The sequence below is a fragment of the Perissodus microlepis genome, chromosome 14 (genome assembly GCF_051167445.1).
Source record: "Perissodus microlepis isolate ML-2025 ecotype Zambia chromosome 14, ASM5116744v1, whole genome shotgun sequence".
Classification (NCBI taxonomy): Eukaryota; Metazoa; Chordata; class Actinopteri; order Cichliformes; family Cichlidae; genus Perissodus; species Perissodus microlepis.
The window spans coordinates 38,548,704-38,564,796 of NC_140474.1; the positions used below are offsets into that span (position 1 = coordinate 38,548,704).

At 46.2% G+C, this 16,093-nt stretch overlaps 1 protein-coding gene across 4 annotated transcripts in view; it reads right to left on the minus strand.

Moving 5' to 3' along the window:
- Nucleotides 1-16,093, minus strand: part of phldb1b (pleckstrin homology-like domain, family B, member 1b) — a 136,820-nt gene that overhangs the window by 113,748 nt on the left and 6,979 nt on the right. The window contains exons 1-2 of one of the 4 annotated variants that reach the window (XM_084949856.1): nt 9,946-10,026; nt 7,030-7,138 (exon numbers count right to left, since the gene is read on the minus strand). The exons of 1 other annotated variant lie outside the window; for it this stretch is intronic. The gene's annotated coding sequence lies outside the window, so the exon portion shown is untranslated. Of the gene's footprint in view, nt 1-7,029; nt 7,139-9,945; nt 10,173-12,426; nt 12,492-16,093 lie in introns of those variants that run through there. 2 more of the 4 variants (XM_084949857.1, XM_084949859.1) reach the window with 2 other exon arrangements.

Here is a 16,093-nt window from a genome sequence, read left to right on the forward strand (position 1 = left end):
TAAGTGATCTAGTAGCTCTGCTTTGGAAGTTCAGTTAATGCTAGAAATTGGAGTTTGTACGTGTTTTGTCTGTAGGGGCCACCGCATATATTTATGTATAAACATATATATCTATTAGGGGTGCAACGATACTCCTATCGATATTGAACCGTTCGATACAGTGCTTTCGGTTCGGTACGCATATGTATCGAACAATACAAAATTTTTAATTTATTTTATCAACTTTCCTTCTGACGATGCTGCCTGTGCTGAGCGCTCAGTGGATCTGCGCTCGACAGTGCAGCCTAGGCGGAGTAGTCGAACGCAGATTCACTGAGCGCAGGGCAAGCTAGCGAGACAGAAGTTAAGCTCCTTGCAACATGGCAATTTGAACCTCCCCCACCCTCATTCAGATCTGGCCTTTGGAACTATTTTGGTCTTCATGTGACGTATGACCCTGAAGGTAAGCGCGTCATGGACTAAAGTAAAACAGTATGTTGGATGTGCCACGCAATGCTCTATTACATTGGTGGGAACTAGTGTGTTAGCGCAGTTAGCTCGTTAACGTGTTGACGCCGTCCAGCCCCACGCACGGGGCAATCCGCGGTAGCTCGTTAACGGAGATTTGCCGTGTTGTGGCGTTAAGGTCATTTCAGATTAACGCTGACAGCACTAGTGGGAACACAACGAATATGACTGCACATTTACTCCGTCATCATCCTCGTGCAAAGACAAGTGGAAGGAGACAAAAACAACAAGCACGCATGCTACAAACTTTACCCGAGTCATTTAGACAGCCGTTAGCACAGGATTCTCCTTATGGGGACCTGATATGTTTAATATGCTGCTGAGAATATAGCCCAGAAGAAGCGTATAGTATAGCTTTAATTTTGGAAAGAGACATTTCTCTGTAATAAACTCTCTTTTCCAAAGATGAGTGATTTCTCCATCAGATAGATTTATTATTTTTATTATTTTGTTGTTTCAGCAACATTAAATTTAAAAACTGTACTTTTGAGTTAAAATATATATTCATAATTTTAATAAATGACAAATTAAAAAGGCATGAACATTTTTTTTTTGTATCGAAAAATATCGAACCGTGACACCAAAGTATCGAACCGAACCGTGAATTTTGTGCATCGTTGCTCCCCTAATAAATAGAACCATTTTTTTACATTAGTAATTCCTTTTGTGCATAATTTTATATTATTGTTAATAAAAAATCAATCAAAGCAACAAAACAACTTGAAGAGCCGGTTCAGAGCCGAAAGAGCCGGCTCTCTAAAAAGAGCCAGAAATCCCATCACTAGTGCAGAGTTTCTGAGCCTGAAGGTTGTTTACTTGTTTCTGGATTCTTGGTTCATTTACACAAATGAAAATTCACAAAGTGTTGTTCTGTTTTTTCTTTGTTTTCATTTCTTTATCATTCTCTTATTTTTGGATCCTTTTTATTGGCAGCAGTTTGAGTTCTCTCTGTTCTTCCTGTTATCATATCACTGGTGTTGGTGTTTGCTTAGTTTTCTTCTGAGTGTTAGTTTTACTCTGTCTCTGTCATCGTCTGATTGTCCTTTGGCATTTTAACTCCTTCCACTTGTGCCCCCCTCCCCTCCGATTGTGTATAAATAGTCCTGTCCTGGTTCTGCTCCTCTAGGAGCTGCCTTTCTTACCCTGTGATCAGCGGTTTTTATCCCTTTCTGTTTGTGGGGTTTTTCCTTGTTGGACTTTTTCTTGGGTTTTTAATCGGCTGTTAAAGCTAGCCTTCTTTTGTAATGTCTTGCATACTTCTCCTACTATCTGAGAGCTAGATTATTATATTATTGTGTTTGTCTTAAATATGATTGTGGTTTGCGGGGAGTGGTGGAGCAGTGTGTTCAGGGGACAGTGCTGTGGGAGGCTGGCCCACAGCTGATTTTAATCATACTAATGTGGGGACCAAATCTTTGTCCCCACTAGTTTGAAGACATTTGTGAGACTCAAAATGTGGTTTTAGTGACAGGGTCACAGTTGGGTTATGGTTAGGTTTAGGGTCAGGCCTTCATTTTTTATGGTTAGGGGCTAGGGAAAGTATTATGTCAGTTAGATGTCCCCAAAAGAAATGAACATACAGTTGTAACCTGCAGTCCCTGCACAGAGTCCAGGCACTTGCCCAAACGATGGCTGACATGGTGGCCATGCAGCAGCAGCAGGCTGCGCCCACGGCTCTGCCCTCCTGTACTGGCCCAGTGACAACAAGTAGCTGGTGGTTTTTACATAGTGGTGAAAAAGCCTCATGCAAAGGCACTTAGAAGAGCATTCAGTGATGGGCCAGAGCACAGCTGACAGAAGAGTGAATATCAGTCTTGCATTCATCCGTGCTCCAAATACATTTTAATGTTACTCAACCAATATTTTGACGTTGAGAATCTGCTGCTGGCAATTTCTGTAGGCTTCTAGTCGTGGCTGAAAAACGGCTCCAACATGAAAGTTGAACCGAGGCCTTCAAGGTACTTCTTAAAGTAGTGGACCGACTGTTTCCTACAGAGCAGAGATGAAGGATTTCAGCACAGTGTCGGCCACAGTCGATGTGTGGGTAATGTTTGCTCATTTATAATCAGCACAGCCTCAGGTAAAATTATATTCAGCTGTTTCTCTAGAGTGAGATGACATAATGTGTGACTGCAAAGTGAATAACACTTGCTTCGTTTATGAGCACAGTTTCTGCCCGACCTGTGGCAGATACGTCTTCTGTCGTTATTTTTCACTTTGGCTGATAATGTAACCACAGAAATCTCATCTTTGAGTTTGAAACAGTCACTGTTGGCTAAGCTCTGCCCCCAAGTGTCATAAATATATTTAAACTGATGACTGTTTATTATATCTGAAAATAATTTAGAAAATAAATTGTCTCACAGGTTGTTCCAGTGCCCCCAAGAGGCCACAGCAAATGCACTTCAGTTTGTGGAAACAGAGCCGTTGCTTTTTCAGTGTTTTTATTGTAAACATGAGGCTCAGTTATCCTAAGCAAAACTTAATCTGCTTAGACAAGCTCCTCGGTGTCCTTTCACTGGTACAGCAGCAGATTTGTTTGTTTTTTAAAATAAGATTTGGTTTGGAAACCAAATGTGTGAGAAACCGGCTTTACAGCCCAGTGTTGTTCAAATCAATGAATCGAAAACAACAACGCTCCAGGGCTGATTTTTTTTTATTTTTTTTTTGCAGAATAAAGATCATTCATATTTATCGCTTGGCCAATGGCACGTCCCATTTTTGGTCTAAATGATATTGTTCCACAGATAAAACCAAGCCAAGCACCACACACATTAAAATGTAAATCTATGCACACTGAGATCCTGCTGTAGCCCTTCTAGTCTGATAGCGTGCGTAAACACAGATTTATTATTCTGGCATGAAACGCTGCTTGCTGGAGGGACGCCATCATCAGCAGGCAGCTAAACACACCAGCTGTCGTGTGTTACCACAGAGCGGTAAGAACACACACGCAGACACAAACACAGCCAAGTGGTAGAAGATGAGGGCAAAGTGAAAGAGTGACGGCTTAAGTCTGACGTAGTGCGGCGGCTCTAAATGCGCCGTCATTCCCAAAGAAAACAAACCAATAAAAGTGACGCTATGGCTGCTGTCCCGGTGTGACGGCGAAGTGGGACAAGCAAAAAATGAACGCGTGTTCATGCTATAGCTAGCTGTGGCTAGGCTAACAGAAAAACGATGGAGATGTGGAATCAGGGTTAAGTTGTTCTCGGCCTAAAACCAAACTTCAGTCACAGGAATATGAAGGATCCACAACATGAGGCTGCTCACGTGTTTCTGAGCAGCTCGATGTCCACAGTGAAGCTGAAGAGCCCGAGACTGACAACCGCAAAGGGTTTTGGGGATCGTGTCCATTAAAAAAGCACGAGACATCTGGATGGATGTCATCATGCATCTACCAGCGTGCCCTTTGGCACGAACACCATTGTACCAGCTGACGGTGTTGCACAGCCTGATGCTCAGGTGACTGCAGATGATTGCTGGTTACACAGAACAAACAGCAGACATGAAAAACTGTGTTTGTCATCAAAGTGTGAAACTGCATCTCAGCAGCTGTGAGGATCAGAGGGCTGTCATTATCACGTTCACATCTCCAGTGACAGCAGCGATGATACCTCAGGGCATCCGTGTTGTCATTATCCAAACCACTGTGATCCAGCGCTGCTAAAAGGCAGCTCTGACTAAGGCGCAGAGCTGGACCCACAGCCACAGATGACTCAGTGTCTCTGGCTGCTGCTTTACTCCAACGTACGAGTGGAAGCAACTGCAAAAGAACACATTTTTTACTTCTTTGAAAAGCGCCCTTGTGTTTGCTGCAGTAAGTTTTTGATTCATTGCCATTGTCCCACTGAGTATGTCGGCTCAGATTTTCCACTTGCTTGTGAGTTGTACAGGAATTGTACAGGAATACTGCACCGGATGCTGGAAAGGTTCAGAGAGCTGAAAGTTTCAGTGAAACAACCGAAACGAGGAGAGAACGTCTTCCATTTAGGGCAACAAGGCTCAGGGATTGGCTGAAGGAGTACAAAAATAGCTCTTAATCTGTGGTCCTCACAGTCACAGCATTGGGATAACAAATTACTGAGGTGCCGTTTCTTTAGGTACACTCTTCTTTAGGTTTCCCACGGGCATGTTCCTGTAACTCCACAGCAAGAAAAAGCTTCCATTTTCAGCATTTAAGACAATGAGAAATTCTCAGCTATGGAAGCTGTTTGAATTACCAGGAGAGAGTAGCCATGCATGACTGCTTCACTCAACACAAACAGCTGGTGACTGACAGAGACGGGCTTTTCCACGAACTCCTGATTTCTACAGTTTAGCCCTACACGAACAGCCTGCGTCACACAGCCAGCGGTCATTAAATGACATTATATGACAGTGAAGGCCTCTGCTGAGTGTGGCTGGATCAACATGTGTGCAATGTGACAAGCTTACCTTTGCCATTCTCATCATTTCTTCTGCTTGCTTTAGTGACTTTTAGTCTGTTTCTTCCCACCAAATCAATGCACAGATAGAAACTGGTTGACTAACATAACCAGTTCAAATATCCCGATGCACGCTCAATCATCCAGGTAAGAAAATCCCAAATGGTTGATTCTGTTCATCTGCATGTTTCATCACTCATCCAGGTGACGTCTTGGACCATTCTGACTTTTTGGACCATCGATCAATGATCAGTGGTTGTTGATCAATGCCAATTTGCATCTTAATGATCATAAGCTGACCTCCCAGCCCATCGTTCCTTCAGTGGGATGGTTTCAGTTATTGTGTAAATGTCCTGTTTATAAGATTGGAGAAACCTGCAGTCAGCTGGATGATGATGAAACGTTTGTCCCACTGAAAACGTCAGAATCAACCTTCTGGAAATGTGATTTTAGCCACATTAGAGTCCTAATAATAATTAACAGAACACTTCTCTGAGGATGCTCCTCTGCCTTCATATTAACACAGACTTCTGCTGCCCAGCAAAGGTTTTAATGCAGTAGTAGAGTATAGTTAAAACATAGTAAGATATTTCTTAGTTTTGATCATATTTATTCTAGTAAACATCTTTCACACTCAGATGCTCTGTGATCAGGATCCTTTTTATCTCTGATACCTGAGTATCTCGAGTCAGGTATCAGAAAGTAAAATGGTAAATGGCCTGTGTTTGTATAGCGCTTTACTAGTCCCTAAGGACCCCAAAGCGCTTTACACATCCAGTCATCCACACATTCACACACTGGTGATGAAGCTACATTGTAGCCACAGCCGCCCTGGGGCGCACTGACAGAGGCGAGGCTGCTGGACACTGGCGCCACCGGGCCCTCTGACCACCACCAGTAGGCAACGGGTGAAGTGTCTTGCCCAAGGACACAACGACCGAGACTGTCCGAGCCGGGGCTCAAACTGGCAACCTTCCGATTACAAGGCGAACGCCCAACTCTTGAGCCACGATCACCCCATCCCGAGTGCTCATGTCCAAGGTGGAGGAGAAGAGGGGCGCAGGGGGAAGATCAGCGTGGTATTCCTTTGCTCAGTGGCTCTGCTGACTCTTGGCTCAGTGTTTCCCAAAGACGCGGCGCTGGACAGGCATTCCAGTCTTGTGGGGACAAAGAGGCCCTTTGAACCGCAGTAATCCTCAGGAGGAGGATCGAGAGCACCGCCGCCTGCTGCAGCGCGCTGGACGACGCACACCGAGGGTCGCACACGCTCAGTGGAGCACAAAACACGGAGAAGAACCACGTATGTGTGGCTGTGAGACTTAAAGCTGTTTGTTTAAAGCACCACAAGTTTGGTGATTTTAGGTATCTTCCCATTGCTTGTTATTTCAGTGCTGCTGTATCAGAACGACCGACATGTTGGTGGAGTCACAGTCGGGCTGGGGTCAATGGATGGTTGGCATGGTTACACAGAAGTGTGTGTGAAAACAACCCTCAGCCCATCCATCAGCTTATCTGACTCAGGGTCACAGAAGGGCCGGAGCCTATCCCAGCTGCCATGGGAGGAGAGCCAGGTAACACTCTGGACAGGTAACCACTGACATGTTCACCATGTTCATTTTATTAATCATAGACCCCACTAGAGTCTGAATGAAGGATGAGGCAGGGTCAGTGGCAGTACTCCAGTACTTTATGCTAACAAGACCTACGTGTATCTGATGACTTACTTTGTATATTAACACTGTACAAATAAAATGTGCATCAAGTAATCAAATACTAATGTAATCTAAATATTACTGCAGGTAATATTTTTACTTTTAAAGGCAGCTTACACAGTAATGCATCAGTAATCAAACGACTATGGTATTGCACTCCTACCGGCTCAGTTTTTCTGGATCATCTAATAAACAGTCTACATGACACCAACATCACAGCCTCACAAACAAAAAGCCTAAATGTCTGAAGGCCGACCCAGAAACACCACCATTTTTAGGAGCAGGTCCAAACATCTTCCCGTTTGTCACCAGACAAACGCCACACCATGTGTCCGTCCCGCTGCCAGTCACTTCAACACGCATACATTTGCAGTGTCACTCACCCTTCCCTCCCTCGCTTTTGTCTTCGATGCTGTCCTTCACATGCGCACTCAAAACAAAGCTTCAAATCCATCCGGGATCCGTGTCTTGAAAAGTCCTCCACCAGCCTCACTGTGAGCGAAGAACATTGTTGGTGGTAAACTATGAAAGAAGGGAGTGACACTGAGGGGGTGGAGGCTGGGGAAGGGTGGGGAGGGAAAGGAAGGGCAGCGAGCAGGAGTGGGGTGGGGGTCTAGAGGCGGTGTGGGATATCCCTTTGAGTCATGGAAACTGATCCAAAGAGCAGACGAGCTCACAGACAGCCAAACAGCTCTGTGTGTCTGTATTGTTCAGTCCTGCAGCCCCGCTCACTGTGAGACGCTCTGGAAACACTGACTGGACGCCCCTCAGTCACTCAGTGGAAAACATGGATAATGTGCTAATGAATGCACACGTTCTCTGTGCACTTTCTTCCCTCCTCACATATTAGATTAAAACAAACGACTTTCTGTCCTGCATGAAGCAATGAGACATTTCTTTAAACGTGTTCTTAAAGGAGTTTTGCTTCAGCCTCTCACGTCTAATCTCACCTGTAACATGAATAGAAAGCCTCCTTTCAGACTGTGGCGTGCAAACGCTGGCTGCTCTGCAGGTATGACAGCTAACACAACTGTTGATTGTACATTTTACACCTGTGTGCAGAGATTATCAATATCAACAGATCTGAAACTCAGTCCAGTCCTAACTCATGCACTAGCATCAGCTAATGTCTAAAAGAGAAGAGCGACGGCTCGGACTCGATCTGCCTATTAAAAGCAAATATGGACATTTTTAAACCGCATGCGTACGTCCTGTATATTCTCCTCACTGCTTTCACAGCGTCTCTGCAGGAAACATTAACGTTTCATGTTGAGATCTCAGACACACCCTTCAGCATCAGAGAGCCTCACATAGGCAGGTGAAAGAGAGGAGCGCCACGAGCTCATCTGTGTCAGACAGTGGCCAAAAATCCTTTGTTGCCATGGTAACCCCTGTGGGAAAACTGCGCGCGTGGGTTACAGCTGCAGCATGTTTCTCCCAGCTGGTCAGGAGAAATAATTATATTAGAAACCAACAAAATCTGTTCACGTCCGAGCGTGCGAGCATCAGAGCGAGAGGTAAGAGAAGAGAGAGGAAGCTGAAGTGAGGCGAGCAGGCTGAGAGCGATTATTCTTTGTTTTGGGATGAGCCGCTGGCCTGCAGGCACGCCGCACACAAAAGACAAAAGACAATGAAGGGAGGAGAGAAAGAACGGGAAATTTGCAGAGGTCGTATCGCAGGCTGCGTGCACAAACAGCAAATCACCGAGCTGTGGGCGTAACCTCTGCCGACTGCTCTGTCTCTGTCGCACAGTCCATCATGTTAAACTAAAAGGCCGGTGCAGGTTTCCACTGTGGTGGGTCAAAACGCTGACCTTTACGGGGTCATTCGATTCGACTACAACCTGGATCTTACCCGGGCGTCGTAGGTGCGTATGTGTGTGTAACTGGACCCTACCTCCTCCGTCATGGCTGCGACTAATCTGAATGAAACTTTGTTACACATACAACCATTATTAAGACACGTATGTTTTTCAAAAGCATTTGTTGTAAATGGCAGTTCTGTTGACTCTCGAAAACATCGTTCCCCTGCGTTTCTTCCACATGTTACATTCAACATACATCAACCACACGTAGCTTAATGGTCACACATGGTGGAACTTTACTCAACTCACCACTAACTCTGGAATAAAGACGCAGCTTCCTCCACACTACTTCCTGTCAGTGCCGATAGCATCACACTGTACGATTACCTGTTATGATTGGCGGTTTGATCGAAGGTACTTTAACTGATCTGAAGATAACAGTCCTGGTTTACAGAAGTAAACACAGAGCCTGCCTCAGGAGGTTGATGTTGGTGGCACAGGTGTGTCGCGCAGGAAGTCGTGGTTTGAGTCACGCTGGGACTGCTGCTTTAGCCTGCTCAGCCTGTGAGCTCAGCACCCTGGAACTTTCTGTTTTCAGCTTAATTTCACATTTTTCTCTTTCTGATTTGTTTTGTTGTTATTTGCTTTTTTACAGCTGTTGTAACTCACTGTGTTTTAGAGCTAAAGACTACTCGGAGAGGCGCCTGCGTTCCCCTAAACGTCATTGTTAGGCCTTCAGTTTAATCTGAGCAGATGCATCTCAGTCAGTTTATACTGTCCCAGGGGGGTTTAAACCATGCTGTAGATGCGCCATTACCACAAACCCCTCCAGAAACCTGTGATGTAAACTGCTCGTCATATCTACTGCCATTGGCCTGTTCAGTGCTGTTGACTCCTCTGATGTACTTTTTAAATTCCTCAGTGAGGGAGTAACAGTTATTGTTACTCAGTAACAATAACTGTTACTGAGTAACAATAACTGTTACTGAGTAACAGTTACTGTTACTCAGTAACAGTTATTGTTACTGAGTAACAATAACTGTTACTCAGTAACAGTTATTGTTACTCAGTAACAGTTATTGTTACTCAGTAACAGTTATTGTTACTGAGTAACAGTTATTGTTACTCAGTAACAGTTATTGCCTCACAAATGTCAGCAAATTCCTGAAATCAGAAACAAAAGTGTGAGCATTGTATTGTTTCTGTGATTGCGCAGCGTGTCTAAAACACCTGGACACGATCGCCAGGTAATCGACACACACAGATGATGCTAACTGCTAACACAGGCTCAATAAATCGGACTGAGGTCGATTACACTCAAGAAGCTTCCCACTGAGGAGTGCTCTGATGCTAACGGCCTGAATGTAACGGATGCTCTCATCACTGCTCCAAATCTGTAACCCACAACAGGCAGCATTCATTAATCTACTCACACGGGGTCTTGCACTGAGTTGCCACGAGACAGTATAATTTGTATGAATTATAAGGCTGTTACCGTCCTCTGCTGGTGAATGTCCAGCACAGTCGTCTCCTTCCACAAAACAAAGAAAATAAATCCAACACCGATCACGTTTGAGGTCAGGAGTATCGCTGTCAGCAAGAGTAGAGCTCCAGGAGCGTGTTCAGGTCCAACACGGGTGAAATCGGTATGAGAATGGGACTGGGTGGATGTTTGGGGGTGGATAGAGTGCCTCTGTCCTGGCCTGATTATGCTCTCCACAGAATGAGCTCACATAACAAAGGATTTATTATCACTAGCTGGAGAGTTGCTGCAGTGTGGGAACCCCGCACTGCCGTTTCCTCTGCCAGGCACGCAGAAAGCTGCGTTCCAGCTCTGATGGGTTTGACAACAGCACAGCCTGTATGTGTCTCTCTCTCCCCTTTGGTCCATAAAGCAGCCAGTGTTTCAGAGACAGCTGCCTCTCACAGGCCCAGGCTCCTGCAGGTACAACTGCAACTTTGTGCTAAGACATTAACTGGCTGGACACAGTATTGACTCGACACTGTGTGTTTCACTCTGTGAAAAGACGCCTGATGTTCAGTTTAGTTACATTTCCTGAGCTCAGTGCAGGATGTCTAGCCTGTGGTAGGATCAGTAGCCTATTCTGGCTAATGTTAGCTAGCTTTGGTGCTAAAGTATAAGTATAGAGTCCACTTTTTTCAGTAAACATGTCGCCTGGTTGGCCATGTGAGCAGGTGATTGCTGTGAAACTAAATCCTGAGAGTCACAGGATGAAAGGATCAAATGTATCTGTGGCTGTTTGATGCTGCAGACAGCTGCAAATATATATGCATGGGATCAAACACAGAAAGCTGCATTTGCATCCGGTTAAAGTTGCATATGTGCTATTTTTTTGTTTGTTTTTTTTAATCTACACATCTGATCAGCCAGAATTGGGTCCTTTAGCTATTACATTAGCAAGTAGTAATCCAACAGTTACACTCATAAATTAGCCTTGAGATGCTGAGCTTCACCGTGTCTGTGAAAGAAACCAAGAGAGGAACTGTGCTTCTGCACGAGGAGGCCAGGAGTGTCAGAGAAGGATGTGAGGCTGCTGCAGGACATGGCTGAGGGCAGTGACACAGTGAAGTCGTGCAGTAGGAACAACAGATGGCTCTGAACTCCTTATTTGCAGTGATGATGGACAGGTCAGCAGATGGGGTCATGCATGAGTCCCTGTGATCTGTGGTGAGAGTGGGGAGCAGGTGGAGGCAGACCATGTGATCGCGACAGGCACCAACTTTGACAGAGGGGAATTCAACTCATTTCATTAAAGATAAATCAATAAAATAAAAATGTGCTCGAGTTACAAAAGTGCAAAAATGTGTGTGTCAGATTTCAGAGGCAAAGCTGGAGACAAACAGGACATTTCTCCAGGTCCAGATGTGCGTTGTTGAACTGGCCACACACCAGCACGGCTGACTGTTTGCTCCAGTAGATCCAGGCTTTAAAACGATAATATATATCTCTTCTGCTCACTCGCAGCAACAATGTGAGCCTTCTGTGTCTTTGTCAGTGCTACCGTCTCCAAACCGAACAGCAGGTCTCACTGCCATCTGCTGCCCTGAACTTCACCTCCATCCTCCACGCTCTCTTCTTCACCTGTCTTGTGCACTCGCCGTTACTGTGGATGGTTGACCCCAGGTATTATTCACTATCTACTCCATGTGCGTTCACCTGCCTGTCTCGCTTCTGTTGACTGTCATTCTTCCAGAGCATGCCTCCACTTCCCCAGTCTCTCGTCCACCTGCTCCCTACCACAGAGTGTTTGTGGCCTGAGAAAAATAAAAACCAGCAGTCCGTGCACGGTGCTGATGAGAAGATGCTCCGTCTGGTCACATACTCTGTGTCACTACAAGGCACCCTTTCACATGCACACAGTCATTTGATGGAGCAGAGCAGCTTTGAACGCAGCACATTCACATCTGGATTAGTGTAAGTGCAACATGTCAGCCAGCCCTGCTTGTTTGGCTCAGGCTTTGCAGAGAACAGATCCCACCGCCAAGCTCGGCCTGTTGAGTCTGTATCACAGACACTAACCGTGCAGGCAGGACAAAGACCAAATCTGAAGGGAGTAGCTGCAGCAGGCTCAGCATCAGTGTCTCTGTTAGTGGGTTATAAAATCTCATATGGATGTCTTCCAGTACAAACGAGTAGCCAGGTACTTATGAGAAGTGTTTTCATAAGATGATGTCATACAGTACCTCATCATTTATTTTTGTCACTGATAGTAACGTCAGTGTGAGGCGCACAGCTGGAAAATGTTACCAAATGTCGCTCTGGTGTTGCCAAGAAATATGAACAGCCCCTTCTCTAAGAACTCCTCTGCTGCATTATGACCCAATACTGAAACCACAGAGAGCTAATGAACTGCCTCTGACTGCAGCGACGCCACCGCTCGACTATCACAAGCACACCTGGAGCGCCATTTGGTTCAGAATTGATCCAGTTAACAAGACTGAAGCTCCTACTTACTGTAGACGTGTGTGAAGTCACAATAACCACATGAGCTCACACGCCGTGAAGTCCGTCACCACGTTTGCACCATGTTCTGCTTCCCTCTGCTCCAATGTTAGTGCTCATGTTGAATTTACAGTGCAGTGGGAGGGTCTGTGCAGTGGGGGGGGGTCTGTGCAGTGGGAGGGTCTGTGCAGTGGGGGGGTCTGTGCAGTGGGAGGGTCTGTGCAGTGGGAGGGTCTGTGCAGTGGGGGGGTCTGTGCAGTGGGAGGGTCTGTGCAGTGGGGGGGTCTGTGCAGTGGGAGGGTCTGTGCAGTGGGAGGGTCTGTGCAGTGGGAGGGTCCAGTGAAACCACAGGTCTAAACAAACATGTCGCTGCTGGTGTGACAAAAACCCAGAAAAACAAAAAAGCCACAAACAAAGAATGTGAGCGGGATGCACACAGGAAGCTGCTCTCTCTCCTTTCATCAGGGTCTCTCACTCACTGTGTCTCCTTGATGCACACACACACACACACACGCACACACACACACACACGCACACGCACACACACACACGCACGCACACACACACGCACACACACGCGCGCACACACGCACACACACACACACACAGTCTGTTGCTGTCATTACACACACTGGGCTAAAGCCATGTGGCAAACACTCTGCTGACACACACTGTCTGCCTGTTTGTCCCCGCCCTCTCGCTCTCTCTCCTGAATCACATGGTCACTCTTTCATTTTCTCTCTCTCACACACACACACACACACGCGCACAGACGCACACACACACGCACACACAGACGCGCGCACAGACGCACACACACACGCACGCACACACGCACACACACATAGACACACACACACAGACGCACACACACATAGACACGCACACACAGACGCACACACACATAGACACGCACACACAGACGCACACACACACACACACACAGACGCACACACACACAGACGCACACACACATAGACACACACACACAGACGCACACACACATAGACACGCACACACAGACGCGCGCACAGACGCACACACACATAGACACACACACACACAGACGCACACACACACACACACACAGACGCACACACACACAGACGCACACACACATAGACACACACACACACACACATAGACACACACACAGACGCACACACACACACAGACGCACACACACATAGACGCACACACACATAGACACACACACAGACGCACACACACACACACACACAGACGCACACACACAGACGCACACACACATAGACACACACACACACACATAGACACACACACACACACACAGACGCACACACACATAGACACACACACAGACACACACACACACACACACAGACGCACACACACATAGACACGCACACACACATAGACACACACACAGACGCACACACACACACAGATGCACACACACATAGACACACACACACATAGACACACACACAGACGCACACACACACACAGACGCACACACACACAGACGCACACACACATAGACGCACACACACATAGACACACACACACACATAGACACACACACACACACAGACACACACACACATAGACACACACACACATAGACACACACACGCACACACACACAGACACGCACACACACACAGACACGCACACACACACATAGACGCACACACACACATAGACACACACACAGACGCACACACACACACAGACGCACACACACACAGACGCACACACACACACATAGACACACACACACACAGACACCCCCTGAGCTTGCCCCTCCTCCCAGCCTCGCCCCAAACAGCGACACAAGGCGCTCCTTCTTCTGGGTGAAGAGATGCAGTTTTGTTCCTGAGCTGCAGAGAAATGAAACCTGACTCGGAGGTAAACACGCTGCAGGTCCTGAGTGGACGACAGTGAGGAGGCAGCTGTTCACTACAGAACAGCCATTCATTCTCTTACACTGTAAACACAGCCTCTCTAAGCACAGGTTTGTGCCTGTGAGAGCAGCGCTCTGGTCCAGTTTGTTCAGCACAACAATGAGCAGAAGCCAGGGAAGACGAGTCATTTACACTCTGTCTTACTTGTCAGTTTATTGGACTGATTTGGATCCAACAGTAAACGGGCAGAAAAGAAAACGTGCCTTTAGGTAACGCCGGCCTCACCAGCTAGCTTTAACTATTCAAAATTGGGGAAAGTACCTCAGAAACGTGTAGCAGCGAACCTGAGAAGGTCTAAAGCATCCGCTGCCAAACTGGTGGGATCACTTCAGGGCACGACACATCAAAGACTCCAAACACCAGGATTTGGGCTCTAGGAATACAAACGGCATCTGAGGAATTCCCCATGATCACTGATCCATAAATAACCTCCTCACCCTGTCATCCTTTAACTCACGACTGTTTTTCACTCTTACATGTTCTTCGGTGGGTTACCAGTTATTCTAGTTAACTTGAACCAAATCTGTGAAGGAAGCAGGGATGCAGAGAATGTCCACAGACTGAGTCTTTGTTAAATGTGCCAGTCGTCTTCATGGTTGTGCTGTGTTCGATTATATTACCCAGCTTGTTTGGTTTGCCCCTCCCAAACACCGCCTGTGTTTATAATAATAAAACTAACAGTGAAATGAATGAAAGTGAAAGTAAAACAGATCATTTACAAACAAGAAAAACTGAAATAAGCAAGCAAATAAGAAAAAACAACGATGGTCAGACTGAGGGACACCGTATGCTCTCAGCTGTTTTAATGTCCTGGCACAGAATCAACACATGTAGGCTATAAATGCACAGTATGGAAAGATGTGAGGGCAGTGGGCTCTGAGCTGTGCTTGTTGTGCCAACAGTGTGAAACGGACTCACCTTAATGAAGACAAACAGTGACAGCATGTTGTTTCTAGAGCAGAACCCCTGCAGGCTGTCATCTACAGCTGCTGCTTCTCTCAGCAAACTGCTTATTTGGACGTGTGCACTGAATTGATTGAGTACTTTTATGTAAAATGATAATCTGTGTTGTTGTTGTTGACCGAAATAAATTTCACTTCAATTCCAGCCTGAACCACTGCATCCATCCGTGTGTGAATACACTTGCCTGCATGTCTGCGTCCGGAGAAAGCTTCATTTTGAATTATATGACAAAGTGCACATGCCTAACATTGCTGCGAGGCCGTTTTATCATGATTTGTATAAAGTACACTAATCTATCAGCCTAAATCTGTCCGCCTGGCTGTTGCAGAGCACATTCAACATGTTTATCCAAAGAAATGCTGATATGGCTCTGGCAGCTGCTGGGAAATCGTCTCGCAGACACACAGCTGTAATCTATCGACACGGGCCGATAGGGGCGTTAATCGGCACTGAAATGCTCGGCTATCAAAACTCCCCGTTTGTCTCATACTCTGTTTTGGAAACCAGCTTAGCGCCGACTCCCACTACCATCACACGCTCGCATTATCAGCTGTGGCAATGCCGTAACAGTGCACATACGCCTTTTCTCAGGCTGTAGCGCTGCAGGTGGCTTCACAAGCCTTTTTTACTAGACATCTGTCTTGGCTGTAATCAGCTAGCCAACATTCCTAATTGGGAATACTGTCCTTTGACATGATATGTAGACGTTAGCTTTAGGCTACCTAGCATGAAACAACAGTCTGTGTGGCAGTGTAGGCCAAGACCTGCGG